This window comes from Phyllostomus hastatus, unplaced genomic scaffold (genome assembly GCF_019186645.2).
Source record: "Phyllostomus hastatus isolate PE091 unplaced genomic scaffold, TTU_PhHast_1.1 phas_contig_150, whole genome shotgun sequence".
In the NCBI taxonomy this organism is placed as follows: Eukaryota; Metazoa; Chordata; class Mammalia; order Chiroptera; family Phyllostomidae; genus Phyllostomus; species Phyllostomus hastatus.
Genome location: NW_025333611.1, coordinates 28598615 through 28614904, shown reverse-complemented (window position 1 = coordinate 28614904; position 16290 = coordinate 28598615). Strand labels below are relative to the sequence as shown.

Here is a 16290-nt window from a genome sequence, read left to right as displayed (position 1 = left end):
TCAGTCCTACTAGGAAGTCCCTGAGGGTTTTCCTTCCCAGAGCCACAAAGCAAGGAGCACAAACTCAGGGGAAGGAGACTATATTCTCTTGGTGACCTCTGGACCTCGCTTGTCTGGGTCTCCCTGGGACTCGCTATCAAGCAGCAACAGCAGGGAGAAAGGGAATAAGGATAGGAAGGGCAGGCTTAGTGAAAGGACAGGCAATGGTGCTACAGCCTGATGCCAATGAGCACTTGGCCAAGGCAATATGGTAACTGGCTTTCTTCTTTATGCTGGAGAAGAGAAAGAGAGATCCATCCACAGAGGGAAAGACATAAATGGATAGAGATGATGGAAAGAGAGAAAAAGCAGAAGAGAGGAGTCTAAAATACAAGGAGAGGGAAGGAGAATGAGGCACAAACAGAAGGCCTGCAGGGCTAAACTCTGCCTGCATTGCTGGGAAGGCAGCTCTGGGCATAGCTCCTTGTCTGGGTCACTGTGGGAAATAAAGAAAAAAGAGGATTCAATTTTGAGTATTTGGGATTCCCTAGATGTTTTCTAGAGACCTCTGATCCTGCAGATTGTCTCTGGCGCCATCTGGCCACCCCAGGAGGCTTCTGCCAGGGAACTGCTTGCCTCCAAACCAGGACATATTCCATGCAGACCCTCATGAGTAAGGGTCAGACAGTGATGAAAAATCATAGTCACTCTGGGCACATCAACTTCATCAATTTTCATCTTCCTCAGAAAAGATCATAGAAAAGACCCTGTGTTTTGCCATCTCTTTCCTAACTAGGGCTCCAGGTGCTGCTCTCTGAGATTCCAGCCCAACAATACCCAATAGACAAGCACAGTGCAGAAACTTCTGTGAGCTGAGACCTGGGGAGGCAGGCCCCCACCACCCAGGAGCCCCCCTGATGCCCTGCACAAGCCTGAGTTCCTGATAGAGCTGCTGCTCTTGCCAGCAGCCTCAGCTGCTGGCTCCTGAGGCTGTGATGCCATCTGCTGCTCAACTTCGGAATCTGGCTGACTGCTTATACAACCAAGGCCAAGGCTGGCTGCCAATGGACAAGGGGCCTGCCTAAGGCTCAGGACAGCCATCTTTGTCTCTGGTCAGACCCAGTAATGGGCCTCAGGGACAGAACAAATGCTATGTTCCCTGTCATCATTCTTCTAGACAAGGTAAGATCCCTCTCTTTAACAAAAAGAATCCTCTCCCATATAGTACAAGGGCTTACTTATCTTTGTGACCAATAGAATATGGTAGAAGTAATGGTACATAACTTCCAAGATTAGATAATAAAAGACACCACTGGCGCTAGCTCTCTCTCTCTTTCATATACATCACTCTGGCAGAAGCCAGTTGCCATGTCACAAAACCCCTATGGAGAGGCTCATGTAAGGAACTGAGGCTATCTGTCAACCACCACAAGAGTGAGCTTGGCAGCAGATCCTCCAGCCTCAGGCAAACCTACAGATGACTGAAGCCTTAGTGGATAGCCTGACTGCAACCTCATGAGTGACCCTGAGCCAGCTCAGCTGATCTGCTCCCAGTTCCTGACTCTCAGAAACTGGGTGAGATAAACTGAAACTGAGTTTAAGTTTGGGGGTAATTTGTTATGGAGAAACACAATAAACTGTCATGGTTTATTACATCATGGTATATCGTCTGCATTATATCACTTTATTTCCTTATCAGACCTGGCATCTGCATCCCACCCTCTCAGTCTCTCTCACCTCATCTTTTACTATCCTACCTTCTCCCCAGCTCAGCCTCACCCTAGGCTCCCTCCTGCCTCAGGACCTTTGAATTTGCTTTTCTCTCTACTGGAACCCCCTCCCAGCAACCTCTAAATATCTGCATAGTCATTCCCTTATCTCCTTCAGGTCTTCATTTACATCAAGCCTTTCCACTGTAGCCTTCTTGACCCCATGCATCTTGAAACTGCAATTCCCACATCTGCCTATCCTTTTCGCTACTTAATTTTTATTTTTAGCCCTTATGATTATATAACATAATAATAAAATATAGTTTACCTAATTATCTTGTAATGTCTATCTCCTCCACTGGAATGTAATAAGCTCCATGAAGGCAAGAATTTGTGATTTTTGCCTATTTTTATCACTGCTCTATCCCCACCACTTGAAATAGTGATAAGCACATAATAGATGTATAATACACATTTAATGAATGAGAAAACAATGAATGTCATAATTCACCAAATATAGTATGTATGTCTTCTAGATCCCCTATCATATATCACATACCATGTTATGATGTCTCACACATGTTACACTTAAATGTAGTGTAAGGCAGTGCAGAGAGACTAGAGTCATAAATGAGAAGACCTGGCTTTGTTGCTTGCTCCTAGCTATTTTACTATGAGCCAGGCATGTAACCTCTCTGGGCCTCAGTTTTACTCATCTGTAAAGTGAGGTTATTATGGTATTTGTAGAAATCAAGTGATGATTAATATCACAGTATTTTTAAAAAATCTAACACATGGTAAGTGTTTCTAAAATGTGTTCCAAAAGACCACATCCCAGAGTAAGCTCTTTTGGGAGGTAGTAAGTCAAAGAGGTTAGAGAAAAAATGGTTTCAATTTCTTTCTTTTTAAAAAGATTTTATTTATTTATTTTTAGAGAGAGGGGAAGAAGGACAGAGAGGAAAACATCAATGTGTGGTTGCCTCTTGCACACCCCTTACTGGGGACCTGGTCCATAACCCAGGCTTGTGCCCCAACTGGTAACCCATGACCCTTTGGTTTGCTGGCGGGCATTCAATTCACTGAGCCACACCAGCCTGGGCGGGTTTCAATTTCTACTGACCCCTCCAATATTCACAATTCACATTAGCACATGAAGGGCCCTGAAAATTCTGCAGGAAAGGTCTTCTCCCAAGGTACCTGACTGCATTTGGAGAAACACTGCTGTCTAAGAGCATTGCCTTTGTTATCAGGATAGTACTTTAGATCAAGAAGGAATTTTAAAGTTCTTCAAACAGAAATCCCACCTGGGGTGGGTGAGGAGATCCAAGAGCTGAAATGGAGATTTGAAGGAGAGAGAAGGGAGCAAGGAGGAAGGAAGAGGAGAAAAAGGAAAAGAAGGCACAAGAGATGAGAGATGGAAACTGAGAACAAGGAGAAATAAGATGAAAGGAAAATGATTTTGAAGGAATAAAGGACAACTAAACTCATCCTTTTTGAAAATAACTCTGCATAACAAAGGCAATCTGAAATTTCCCAGGAGTGGGGGTGAGGTTGGGAATTCAGGAATCCCACTGAGCCTTCGTATTCCTTTGACAGTTGCCTCTGCCAGTTTCTGCAGTTGGAGCCCAGCCTTCCTTTTCAGCTTCAGAGAACCTCTAATTGAAGAGATTTCTTCCTTATCAGGGAGGAGGAAGCAGGTAAACCAAATCAGCAGCTTCTCAATTTAGTGCACTTATTAAATGCCTGAAATGGCAGCTGCCAGTTTTCCGTTTCTTGTGAGCAATAAGCCTTCTTGGCAGCATTCATCTCCCCAGAGCACGCATGGCTTGGAAAAGGAATAGAAGTCCTCCCACAAAGATTTCCTGGGCTAAATGGGACATGAAGAGGTTGGCACGTTTATTCTCCACCTCAAAGTAGGCCTGTCTCACCCCAGTCCAAACAGATACTCTTAGAAAAGAAGATTCTGTTGCTCTCACTGGCATCCACCCACATTTCCACCCCTCGTAGTGAGGGAGCCCTTTGTTGTATTTCATTTCAATCTTTTCCCTATAATTTCATTTTTTTTATTGCCTTTCCTTTACTCCAGAAGAAGGGAGTGATCTGACTGTCATAAGTTGCATGCATAGTGACAAATATAGTAACAACCCATCTCTCTGGCTATATGATTAGTGAATATCATTTGAAGAAACTCATTTCCCACCAGTTGGGAGACAGGTGTGTTTTTTTGCGGGGGTGGTGTTTGTGGGTTTGGGTTTTTGGGTTGTTTTTTTTTTTGTAACTGTGTGATTCAAAGGTGGAATAGGGAGTAACATTAAAGGAAGTGGTATACATTGGGCATTTGCCTGGTCCCTTAAATATGGTATCTCATTAAACCTTCACTACCTAAAATGTAGAGATCACAATTCCCATTTTACAGATGAGCAAACTGAGGTCCAGAGGTTATTTGCCTAAAGTCAAATAGCTAATATGTAAGTGGTGAAGTCAGAAGCAGATCCACATCTGACTCCCAAATCCCTGTTCTCTTTACCCAGGGGGCTTGTATATATCACACAGAAACTGGTATCTCCCATTTCCTTGCATTCCTGGAATATATTTCATTTATTCTCTAACCCCACAAACATGGTAAGATTCTAGCTATATTCTCCTGCCCATTTATCCACTGCAGGGTAAAGTAAACATCAGAAAAGTGCAATTAAAGTGCAATTAACTCTCTTAAGCCTTTCCTGTGATCAAGTCTGAATTCACTCTACCTAATGTCCACCTGCCTCATCAGGCTGTAGTCTCCATCATAATAAGGACTATGTCTGTCTTATTCATTACTGTATCCCTTCTAATGTCTAGCACATCTACTACATAGCAGGACCCCTCATTTAGGGGTCTACATAGTAGACATTCAATGTTTGATGAATGAATGATTGGACAATGAAGAATCTCCAAAGCAAGATAAGAGAACCTGAGACAAAGATTAAAGGGCCAAGCTTTATTTTAAAAAGAAGCAAGGAAAAAGTGAGGTAGCCAGAGAATGAGAAGCAGTAAGATAAAACTCAGCACAAACAAGCAAGATAAATATAGCCTCTTGCCACTGTCCTTTTAAAATTACTTTCTATATTTGAGCCTAAGTGACAAGTGAAATCTCCTCTGTAATTTCCCATGTGTTCAGCTAATGAATTTCCGGCAAATGGTTTTAGTATTCGAGAGCCAATTTGGACATTGTGGGGGTGGGGATGGTGAGAAAATGAGGGGTATGGAAATAGACTAATTGAGTCTAGAAACCAAATGAAGGGGTGATTGGAGGCATGTGAGGAGAGAGCCAAGTTTTGGAACTTGCTCAACATCAAGAAAGCCTGGGAATTGGTTTTGCTCCCACTGATGTCACCATGATGTTTCCCTAAGTGCCATAGACGGAGTCAAGAATCCCAGGATGCCTTGCAACTATTCTTTGTACCACATTGTCAATCTTCTAAAGAGCTTTATTTGTTTATATGGAGGATTTATATTAATAATTTAATTTCAACCATTGGAGGGAATGAAGAGACTCTGGCTCTTTCAAGTCCATATACCTTACACAGTAGGTACACTATAAAGGTTGAACAAAATAATTTTGAGAATTAATCATTATGAGGAAGAGGAAGTATGGGAATGCACAATCTACCTCTTTGTTCGTGCTGACTACACAAATGCATTAAATTTCTCTGTATATGGAAGAGGAATTTCTCAGAGGAAGGACCTCTGAGAGGACACACGACCCAGCATAAATAGTCCTCTCTAGTCCTTAGATAAGCTAGGACCATGTGACCTATAATTTGAATCCACAACTTGAAATCAGAATTGCAGATCTTTCATGTCCCCAACTCTGCTTTTCATTGTTGTTTTAATAGCTTTATTGAAATGTAAGTCACATGCCATCTAATTCACCTACTTAAAGTGTACTGTTCAATGGTTTTTATTATATTCACAGATTTGTGTAACCATCACCACAATTTTAGAACATTTCCATCACTTTATTTTTTTAAAATATTGTATTTATTTACAGAGGGGAAAGGAGGGAGAAAGAGAGGGAGAGAAACATCAATGTGTGGTTGCTTCTCAGGCGCCCCCTACTGGGGACCAGGACGGCAACCCAGGCATGTGCCCTGACTGGGAATCAAACTGGTGATCCTTTGGTTTGTAGGCCATTGCTCTATCCACTGAGCCACACCAGCCATGGCTTTATCACTTTACAAAGAAACCCCATAACCTTTAGCTATAACCCTATCCCACAACCTCCAGACCTAAACAACCCTGAATTTACTATCTGTTTCTACCCTAGACTTTCCTAATCTGGACTTTCATATGAATGGAATCAAAGAATATGTGGTCTGGCTTCTTTAATTTAATGTAGTGTTTTCAAGGTTCATTCATTCTTGTTTAAGGCTAAATAATATTCCACCTGTGGTTATATTACATTGTTTATCCATTTGTCACTTAATAAATATTTGGGTTGTTTCAACCTTTTAGTTATTATGGATAATGCTACTATGAATATTTATGTACAAGTTTTTGTGTGGACATACATTTTCATTTTCTTGGGTATACACCCAGAAGTGGAATTGCTGAGTCATAAAGTAACTATGTTTAATTACTTGAAGAACTGCCAGACTTTTTTTCAACATGGCTACACCATTTTACATTCCCACCAGAGTATATGAGGGTTCCAATTTCTCTCTGTCTCTGCTTATCCAACTGTGCTTTCAAGAAATAATAACTGCAGGACCCCACTCTAACTTGGGTAGCTGTTATAGAAAGCAGCAACAAGAGGAAGACAGGGATGGTAAAGAAATCTCTCTTCTATTCTAAGCCCTTAGGATCAACCAGAGGGAATACTGCCTTCTCTACTCTCCCTGGCTTCCCAGGCTAGGTTAGCTGCCCCCTGACATATGCCAACAATACCTATACTTGTCTTTTTTCCCCCACTAGATTGTAAGCTTTAGTCAGGAAGTGGTCTCTATTGCTCTGACTTTATCTGTAGTGCCTGAACAGGGTCTGGCAAATGGTAAGTAGGTGCTTAATAAATGTTGATTGATTGACTGATTGAACAAGTGATTAAATACAATATTTCTCTACTGGTGTTTCCTGTCCAGGTAGGAGAGGAAAAGAACAGTCTTAGGGGCAAAAGGCATCAAGGAGGGAAGCAAGAAGAACAGCTTAGATAGAGAAATGGAAAGGTAGGCAAGCAGGTTGGAGACCTATTATCCCTTGAGGCCAGCCTTTCCATTATGAGGTCAAATTCAGAACTAAGGGACCTACCCTAATCCTTTGCCTTTCATCTGGCTGAATTTTTCCTTTTCTTTTTGTTATTATTCCTAACAATTTCGTCTTCAGGAAACAAGTGAACAAGTAGAAAAGTAGTTATTACAGGTAGAAGATCACATAAATCAACCCACCAAAATGAACTCAGAATTTAAAAGGATGGAGGTTAAGAAGGTTGAGTATGAAAGATTTTTAGGAAATGATAAAACCATAATCTAGGTTTTCCTCCAAAAGACACACTGAATGACCTATAACTAAAAATGGTATCCATCTTTAAAAAAAAAAGATTTTATTTATTTTTAGAGAGAGGGGAAGGGAAGGAGAAAGAGAGGGGGAGAAACATCAATATGTGGTTGCCTCTTACGTGACCCCCTTGTGTGGACCTGGCCTGCAACCCAGTCATGTGCCCTAACTGGGAATCAAACCAGTGACCCTTTGGTTCTCAGGCCCACGCTCAATCCACTGAGGGCATATGCCCTACACCAGCTAGGGCATATCTTTTCAATATAACATGAGAACATGGCCCATTGCTCAGCCTTACCATAATGGATGGCCTTCCCTCCATACAATCCTGCCTTCTACCGGGACTAATCTGTGAATCCTGTTGATACTAGGTCATTGGTTCATCTCTCCCCAAAGGCCTTGATATCTCTGTAGCCTCAATTACTTCCTGTCTCTTCTCTGAAAGCACACATGCATACATACACACAAACCTCATCTTTCCTTTTTCCTGAATCCTCAGGGTAGCTCTGCTTTCTCCATTTTGTGTGCTTGGAAGGAAAGAAAGCAAAATATATGAGATGCTTATGCAATTTCTTCTTTAGTAGAGCTCCACAGGACAATTACCCACCCAATCTGCCTGGTTTTATAGCTTTCATAACCCTTCTTTATGAACACACTATGACAGTTGGATGCAGACATTGATTATGGCAGCAGTCTTCAGCCACATTCCTATTTAACTGCAAAGCAGAGCTCCTGCCTATCAGGCCAGCACAGTTCATGTGACTTTTTTAATTACTCTATTTATATAAGCCTTTTTCCAACCACAGCTTGTGTCCAACTCCATCAAAACTGGAGAGAATTTGTGCTTGCTGCTTCTCCAGTGACTCTCTGGCCTTCTGACATAGGGTCACTTGCTAGAATCAGTGTAGGGCTCTGGGGTTTCTCAGCAGAGGTCTGTGTGCATAGGAAGGACATTTTTTTCCATTATGAAAAAGCTGATAAAATAAAACATGTTGGCTGATTCCCAAAGGCTTGCCTGGCAAAGGTGCCAGGTGCAATAGATCAGTAGAGCTGGTAGAATGCTGCAGAGGAGTCGACAGGAGGAGCTCTAGAATTTGTGGAATGGATTTAGGAATTACTGCTGCTGAGACTTGCCCCTCTGGGCCCCAGCTTCACCACCTGATCAGCAGGACAGAATCATATTGACTTCAGCTAGAGGGGAAGGAAGTTTTAGTGTTCAAAAGAAATGCTGGTAATTTGGTGAGCAATCTGTCCAGACCAAGGATGTGGCCTCTCTGGCTGATTGTGCCACGGTGGGAGTCTGGCAGAGAAAGCCAGTGTTCTTTGGCTGCTGCAGTTTAGCTAAGGATCCCACCACAGGCACCAGGGATGTAGTCCCGCAGGTTTAGGCTGTAGGAGTGACAGGCATAATCTACACAAAAACCTACTAGGGAGATTCTGAAAACCAAGGTGACCTTCGTGGGTGGGCGATCCATCAGCAGAATGAAAGTACTGCTGGAGAAAGCCAGAAAGAGGATCTGCGTGGGAGATGGAAAAAGCGTGGGTTGAGCCTGCAGGAACCAAAAGGTGACAGGTGTGTGAGAACCGACTTCCGCGGGTGGGGGGGGGGGGGTGCTGTAGGCAGGCAGAAAGCACGGCCACAGTAGGACACACCGAGTTTTCTCTTTGGCCATTCCAAACGCAGGGGCCCTTCCATCCATAAGTAATAAAGAGGATGGCGGTCAAATAAATGTAGTCCTAGTTCGAATTCCAACCATTTCTTTCTGGGGTCTAACTCCCAAAACGTGCGTGCTCACCTATGCTGCCACATTGCTTTTTTTTTTTTTTTTTGCCAACTCGGTCTTTCCTGGGCGGGGCTTCCGGGCCGCTCACTGGGGCCCGCCCGGAAGCCTCACCGGGGCGGGACTTCCCTCGGAGTCCAGCAGCCCTTTTCCCTGCGGCCTCTGCCGGTGCTGGAGTGGTCCCAGGGAGCTCCGGACTCGAGGGTGAGTAAAGGCCAGGTAGGAAGAGGCCTTGGAGTTGTACCAGGCCGCGATGAGAGGCAACTGTGGGAAGACTTCTTTCTAGGTACGGGACGAAATTGGGGTTCGTTTCCTCGTGACCTCGGGTTTGGAGGGCACCTTAAAGAGACGCTGGGGCATCGTAGCCGTAGAGTCGACCCGTTTTCTACCATCCCTATTGTCCCTGAAATGTCGCCTAGAGCTGGTCGCCGAGAGCCTCATTCCCCAGGCACGAGGCCCAGAGACTTAAGAAGGGTTGTGAGGAACACGTGTCCGGTGGAGTTTGTCAACTTCAACCCAAACCGATGAAAGGGGCAGGCCGTTTTTAGATTTCGTTTTTAGCCCTGGACAATGAACCCATTGTAATTTACTTTCCCTCTACATTATTTGGAGGCGTCCTGGCTAGTGTGGCTCAGTGGATTGAGTGCCGGCCTGCGCACCAAAGGGTTGCCTGTTCAGTTCCCAGTCAGGGCACATGCCTGTGTTGTAGGCCAGGTCCCCATTTGGGGGCACGTGGGAAATAACCACACATTGATGTTTTTCTCCCTCCCTTTCTCTGAAAATAAAAATAAAATCTTTTAAAAACGTTATTTGGAGGCAGTTAGGAGTGTAACTAAGAGATGGCTGGGGAAAGGTATGGTCTTAGATACCCTAACCTTATATAAAAAAGGTAAATTATAAGTGTGAGTGGGTAGGAATGCATATTAACATTGCAGACATTTTGGTTATTTTCAACCAATAGTTGAGGTCTTTGACAATAATGTCAACTTGTCTTAAGTTCCTTTCAAAGTTCATGGCTCCTACTCCCCCACCACTGCAAAGCTAGTCAGGATGATCCCTTTGGCATCCATTACTGCAAACAATTATGTTTCCAAAGGGCTGCTTTTATATTTCTTAATGAGATCCCACAATTGAGGCCCTCCATAATCTAGTTTTAATCAGCTTGTGAATTTTCACTGCCCATTGCTCTCCCATGGTAACCGCCCCCCCCCACCCACTTTTTTAGCTTTTATTTATTTTTAGAGAGAGGAAGAGGAACATTAATTGGGTGCCTTTTGTTTACCCCCAACCCAGGATCACTAAAACCCAGGCATGTACCTGGAGCCTGAATGAACCGCCACCTTTGGGCTTGCAGGTCAGCACCCAACTCAGAGTCACACCAGTCAGGGCAACTTTTCCCTTCTGCTCACTTGTATCCATCATCTCCTTGCCTGCAATGTAGATCCTGATAATAAGTGTTTACTGCATGCCCACCCATTCTATACCAGATACCATCCTATGGGCTTAATATATATTCCATTTAAGCCTCCTAACCACCTTGTATACAGAGTACTATTAATAACATTTTGATTTTACAAATGAGGAGATTGAGGTAGAGACTTGTCAGCCATTTCTTGGCTCTTAAGCTTCCTGATACTTATTTACCAGACTGTTTATTTGTTCCATTGAACTGCTGTGGGACATAAGTAACAATAACATGAAAATAACACTAACCAAGAGCAAGTTATTGCCTGCTATTATTTCTGTGGCTCAGGCCTCGCCGTTTCATTTTTCCTTTTTTAAGATTTTATTTATTTTTAGAGAGGGGGGAAAGTAGGGAAAAAGAAAGGGAGAGAAACATCGATTGGTGGCTTCTTGTAAGCGCCCCAACCTGGGACCGGGCCTGTGACCCAGGTATATGACCTGACCGGGAATGGAACTCTAGCTTTGTTGGCTGGCACCCATCCAAGTGAGCCACGCTGGCCAGGACCTGTTATGGAGTTCGGAGGTCAGTGGTCTTGAACTCCACACAAGTGTTAACTAACTGTTGGCTGACTCTAACCTGGAATGTTTTGATTGCAGTTTTGGACTTTGAACAAATGCAATGTCAGGTGAGTGCAACTCCATTCACCTACTTTTGGCCCCAGCTGTAGGCAACTGCCTAGGTTGCCTTGTACCTAGGCAAGTGTTCCACTGCTGGGAGAATAGCAGCCAGTAGCTGGTTGGCATTCTGGGCCTGGTTCATGCCAACACTGTTGTTAACTACACCAGAATGCCAGCATAGTTGCTTATCTGTTCAGGTTAAATATGTAAGAGCATGATTTTGTAGAGAGAAACCTAAAAATTCAAATCTTTCTGAGTGGTTCACTTTAACAGGTTGGGCTGGTATTAATTTGTTTGAATCACACTTTAGAAACAACAAAGGTAATAAAGCCATGAAGGGATGTACAAGTACAGAAGAAAAGTCGGGCTTTTATTTTTTGAGCACCTACCAAGTGTTCAAAGGATGCCTTATACAGGGAGGAAGTCCATGGGATTTTTGCTAATATCACTGACATCAAAGTTCATGACTCCCACTCCCCCATACCATAAAACTAGACGGGATGATCCCTTTCTAGAGGGATTTCGTAGCTGTGTTTATCGATGAGAACGCCTTATAGGGAAATGTTGATGTGAATTTGCTTCAAAATTATAGGCATTGCTTAGTTCATTAATAAAATATAAAAATAGCAATAGATTGAGGGGCTCTAGACACTAGGCTTAGCTACAATCATACTGATTTCTGTTTTAGGCTGACAGTATGTTTGTGTTGGTTTCTTACTGATTTTCCAGGAGTGAACAGAGTTGTTGCCTCTTTGGAACAGTAAATCTTGAGCCCCCTTGGTAGTGATTTTGTTTTGGAATGCTAATTTTCTGAGAAGAGATGGTTCTCAGTTCTCAGCAGACACCACTCCGGGTGATGCTGGAGATTGTCCAATAGGGCCAACTTAGTTGCTGCTTCTGTGAAAAGTAACATTTTAGTTTCCATAGGAGGAACTGGTAAGGATATTGGGAGGCAGGGAAGTTATTTATCAAAGCTAGTTTTGTTCTATCAATTGGCTTCCTCTTAAAAGGGTTCTCTTAGCTAAAAGTTGAGTGCTTTGTTTGACTACCTCCGATATTCATCATGAATATAGCCTTTTATATATGGGATCTTTAGACTAGTGATATTTAGAGGGTTTGAGGGATGGTTAGTTTTAATGGTAATCATAGGTAAGAAGAAGGCAAATAATGGAAAATAAAATGATTTCTGAGGATATAAAATACGGTTAAATCATAAATGGCAGGAGGCATTCTGTTTATATCTGTACAGAAAAGCAGCCTTAGGAGCTGCTGTTTTAGTCTGGGTTGTTGAACAGTGAAATCTTTCTCTTTTTAGGATGACTTGAAAGTAGGGCATCCTTGGTCATCTTGAAGAGAGGAAATTGGTGGCAGGTGGACAGTCTATGGAGTTTTCAGGTAAATGTCCCTATTCATTCCAACACTGACTATGTATCAGGCCTCTGTTAGTTGATGTCCATCAGAAAACACTGGGAGGCAAAATTACCTACATTTGCCCCCAGTAAATTAATCCTGATTATGATTTTGATGGTTATGGTCTGAAGGCATGTGGAGTCTTTTGAGAGTATCTGTATCATTCCATCTAGGGAATTTATAGGGAAATTATAAATTCCATAAGGGAAAGAATACTGTATCTTGCCTTATTCACTGCTAGAGCCCACGCATAGTGCCTGGCACATGGCAAGTGTTCCCTGAATGTTGGATAAAATGACTGAAGGCATGAGAAAGGGATTCTATTTCCTATTTATTTAAAGGATTTGGCAGCAGGGTCTACCATCAATGCTTCCAGGCCTCTGTTTTGTAGTTAGGATTTAATTCCTGGAGATACCTGTATCCATGTCTTTTGCCTTGGGTGCCTGGGTATCTGAAACAAATAAGCTGTTTCAAGAATTGTCCAGCGGTTGTCAGCTATCCAGGCTAGTGTGATGCCTTGGATGGTGTTACACTGTTGGAAGAGCAAGCACTGCCTTTCATGAGGTCTGGCTCCAATCACTGTTTTAGTGTTGTAGCCAAGTACCTTTGGGCAGCGTTTTGCACCTCTGAGAGTGGAATAACTCCTCTTGTGGAGTTGGTCCTAGTCTGGGTGCGAACAATTCTTTTCTGTTAGGAAAGGACCCGTTGGGGACAGCCTATCATTCCTTTTCTCTGAACCCTAGATGCCTTCACCTGAGTGAGCAACCTGCCTCCATCAGGACCTCAGATGTCTGACAGACAGCCCTGTGTGGCACCAAGATAATTAATGTATGTAGTCCTTTTGTCATGTAGGTTCTAACTAACTTGCTTCAGCTCTGATGGATGGTATGAAATAATAGAAAGAAATATATTGGTCTCTGCTCCTGGTTCTTGGCCCAGAGCTCCTAAAACACTTAAAACTTTCTAGGGCACTTCGAGCACCTTGTGTTTAATACTCAGTTTTTTTACTTTGGTTCCTGACTAGGGCTCCTAAATCCCATGGAATTTCCCAGCTGGTAGGAGTGTCTTCTAATGGGGGCTGGTCACCAGAAAAACCAAGGACTGAAACTTAGAATTTTCAGTCCCGTCCCCTCCCCTGCATTCTCCAGAGAGGGCTGAGGGGATGGAAATGGAGTGGATAATTGATCATGCCTATGTGATGAAGCCTCCATAAAAATCCCAGTACCATGGGATTCAGAGAACATTCAGGCTGGTGAACACGTGGAGGTGCTGGAAGAGTAATGCACCCAGGGAGGTCGTGGAAGCTTGGCACCCCTTTCCATATACCTTGTCCTGGGCCTCTCCCATCCAGAAGTTCTCTGTCTTTTATCATGTCCTTTTATAATACTTTGGTAAACAGTAAGTACACAGTTTTCCTGAGCTCTGAGCTGCTCTAGCAAATTAGTTCAAACTGAGGAGGGGGTTGTGGGAACCTCCGGGGGGGGGGGTGGTATTTTGTTGTGTTTTGTTTTAATCTTTACCCCCATATATATGTTTTTTGTTGTTGTTTGTTTGTTTTTTGGTTTTTGTGTGTGTTTCTTTTAATTTGAGAGAGAAAGAGAGAAGCACTGACCGGTTGCCTTCTGTATGTGCTCCAAGGGGGAATCAAGCCCACAACCTTTGGTGTATGGGAGGATGCTCCAACCAACTAAGCCACCCAGCTGGTGCAGAACCTCCAATTTTTAGCCTATCAGTCAGAAGCACGAAGACAACTGAACTTCTGATTTAGCAGTGGGTGGGGGACAGTCATGGGGAATGTGTCCTTAACCTGTGGTATCTGATGCTGTCTCCAGCTGTAGATAGTGTCAGAATTGAGTTAAATTGTAGGGTACCCAGCTGGTGACACAGATATGCTTGGTATGGGGGAAAAATGACATATCTGGTGTCAGAAGTGTTGAGAGTGTGGTAGTAGTGTGACAGCAAAGGAAAAACAGAAGTGAGGTTTTCTTTCAGGTAGAAAACTAAACCTAAACTAAGCTCTCATTACCTAGAGCTCTGCTATGCAATACATGTGGCTATTTGAATGGTCAAAAATTAAATCAGTTTCTCCATCTCAGTATCTACTGACTACCATATTGGAAAGCTCAGAATAATTCCATCACTACAGAGCGTTTTATTACACACTATTACTTTAGAGGAGGGGTTGGCAATCTTCCTGTAAAGAGCCAGATAATATTTTAGGTTTGTGCACCACATAATCTCTGTTGCAACTACTCAGCTCTGCAGTTGCATTGTAAAAGCAGCCATAGACACCATGGCAACAAGTGAGCATTATTGTGTTCCAATAGAACTTTATTTATGGGTACAACCACTATGGAAAACAGTATGGAATTTTCTCAGAAAACTAAAAATGGGTCTGCCTTTTGATCCAGCAATTCCACTGCTAGGATTATATCCTAAGAACCCTGAAACACCAATACTAAAGAACCTTTGCACCCCGATGTTCATAGCAGCACAATTTACGATAGCTAGGTGCTAGAAGCAACCTAGGTGCCCATCAGTAAATGAATGGATCAAAAAAACTGGTACATTTACACAATGGAATTCTATGCAGCAGAAAGAAAGAAGGAGCTCCTACCCTTTGGGACAGCATGGATGGAACTGAAAAGCATTATGCTAAGCAAAATAAGCCAGACAGTGAAAGACAAATACTGTATGATCTCACCTTTAACAGGAACCTAAAGAACAAAACAAACAAGCAAAATATAACCAAAGACACTGAAATAGAGAACAGGCTGACAGTGACCAGAGGGGAAACGGGAGGGAATTTCAGGGGAAATGGGGAAGGGTTTACAGGAACAAATATAAAGGACACATGGACAAAAACGTTGGGGGGGGGAGTAAAAGACAAAACTGTACTTGAACAACAATTAAAACTAAAAAAAAACAACTATGGGTTCTGGAATTAAAATTACATAAAATTTTCAGTGTTGCAAGAAAAAAAAAAAAACAAGGACATTTCCCCCCAAACCATTTTAAGCTTAAGGGTCTTTCAAAAACAGATGGCAGGCCAGAACTGGCCTACAGGCTATAGTGTAGCAAGCCCTGTTCTAGAGAATGAAATTTAGGCCTTGAGACTTGATAGCTCATTAGTGACAGATTCAGGGCTAGTGCTAACGTGAAAATCTCCATGTTAGCAAGACTTTACCATAATAACCTTCAACTCTTCATCTTTTAGAAGACTAAGGTGACTTTAGTAGTAGAATAGTCTTTTTTTTTTAATGATTATTTTGTTTTATTTCATTTCATTTTATTTACATGGGGGAGAAGGAGAGAAACATCAGGGTGAGAAACATTGTTCACACACCCCAATTGGGGACTGGCCTACAACCCAGGCACATGCCCTGATTGGGAATCAAACCAGTGACCCTTTGGTTCATAGGCTGGCACTCAGTCCACTGAGCTATACCAGCCAGGGCAGAATAGTCCTTATTTATATTTGGGGTCTGTGTATACCTTTTGCGTGGATTACTTTTTTCATAGTAATTCTTTTAATGTACACCTAAGAAAGAAGAGCAGTCTTTAATTTACTGTAGATCCTGATCACAGCCTCAGTCTTAAATAGTGAAATAGAAATGGCTTCTAAGGGGAAATACATATCATGAATAGCCAGGGTTTATTTATTTATTTATTTTTAAATATATTTTATTGATTATGCTATTACAGTTGTCCCATTTCCCCCTTCATTCCCTCCACCATGCACACCCTCTCCCACCCACAATCCCCCCCTTTAGTTCATGTCCATGTGTCAGAAGTAC

General features: G+C 42.7%; 1 protein-coding gene and 1 non-coding gene across 8 annotated transcripts in view; both read left to right on the top strand.

Annotated features, from left to right (window-relative positions):
- The first annotated feature begins 9074 nt into the window (after positions 1-9074).
- The window catches only part of MATR3 (matrin 3), a 52446-nt gene continuing 45230 nt past the window's right edge, over positions 9075-16290 (top strand). For 3 of the 7 annotated variants that reach the window (XM_045825968.1, XM_045825959.1, XM_045825909.1), the window contains exons 1-3: positions 9075-9205; positions 12399-12478; positions 13237-13321. The gene's annotated coding sequence lies outside the window, so the exon portion shown is untranslated. Of the gene's footprint in view, positions 9288-11062; positions 11092-12398; positions 12479-13236; positions 13322-16290 lie in introns of those variants that run through there. The other 4 variants (XM_045825911.1, XM_045825914.1, XM_045825929.1 and 1 more) reach the window with 4 other exon arrangements.
- LOC123813306 lies at positions 12974-13174 on the top strand. Its single transcript, XR_006784732.1, has one exon. It is a non-coding gene; the product is annotated as a small nucleolar RNA SNORA74 (small nucleolar RNA).